Source organism: Octopus bimaculoides, chromosome 25 (genome assembly GCF_001194135.2).
Source record: "Octopus bimaculoides isolate UCB-OBI-ISO-001 chromosome 25, ASM119413v2, whole genome shotgun sequence".
In the NCBI taxonomy this organism is placed as follows: domain Eukaryota; kingdom Metazoa; phylum Mollusca; class Cephalopoda; order Octopoda; family Octopodidae; genus Octopus; species Octopus bimaculoides.
The window spans coordinates 16,739,532-16,740,319 of NC_069005.1; the positions used below are offsets into that span (position 1 = coordinate 16,739,532).

A 788-nucleotide genomic window follows, 5' to 3' on the forward strand; every position below is an offset into this window, starting at 1 on the left:
TGAGAGTGTATAAGTGTGTGCGTGTGGATAGGGGCTCGTGGATGTGTGCGTGTGTGGTCGTCTGTAATGTGTGGTTGTTTGGTTGATGGTGTGGGTGCTGGGAAGTGGTCAGTGCTAGTGTGCGCGGAGTGGTGTGGGCGTGTAGTGTTGTGCTGATGTGGTGTGTCGGTGTTGGGGTGTGGAGATGTGGGTTTGGGGTGATGATGTGGGGTAGGGTGAGGTATGTGGGATGTGTGGGGGTGGGGCAGGATGGAAGGGTATCAATGAAGGAAGAAGTTGAGTAGGAATGAAGAGAGGAAGTAGATGTCAGGTCAAGAGAGGAGAGGTGAGTTGGAGTGGAAGAAGGTGTCAGATAAAGAGAGGAGAGGATGGGAGTCAGATGGAATTGAGAGATTTCCAGTTACGTATTATCGTACCAAGTGAATTCATTGTCATTCTTATGAAGGTCGCATAATGATGATGTTCACTCTACGTTGATATTGTCAGAACTGATGCAATGTACTCGCAAACGAATCTTCTAGAACACTAGATATTCTAGAAAAAGGCAATTTTTATTCAAAATATTTGAAACATTATACAATTGTGTTATATTAAATGTGTTGCAAACTGTTGCATTATGAAACTCAACTGTTTTCATATAAAAATTTCCCTTTATTATTATGTAATCCTGATTGTTGCATTGAATTTATTACAAAAAACTTCATAAATGATGGAAATTTCATTAACCAGCATTAACTCAATATATGTAAACTTGGACATTTGAATGTGTGTTTTTTACGGGTCACTAT

At 40.6% G+C, this 788-nt stretch overlaps 1 protein-coding gene across 1 annotated transcript in view; it reads right to left on the minus strand.

Moving 5' to 3' along the window:
- Nucleotides 1-788, minus strand: part of LOC106873242 (chymotrypsin-1) — a 34,771-nt gene that overhangs the window by 940 nt on the left and 33,043 nt on the right. The window lies entirely within an intron of this gene.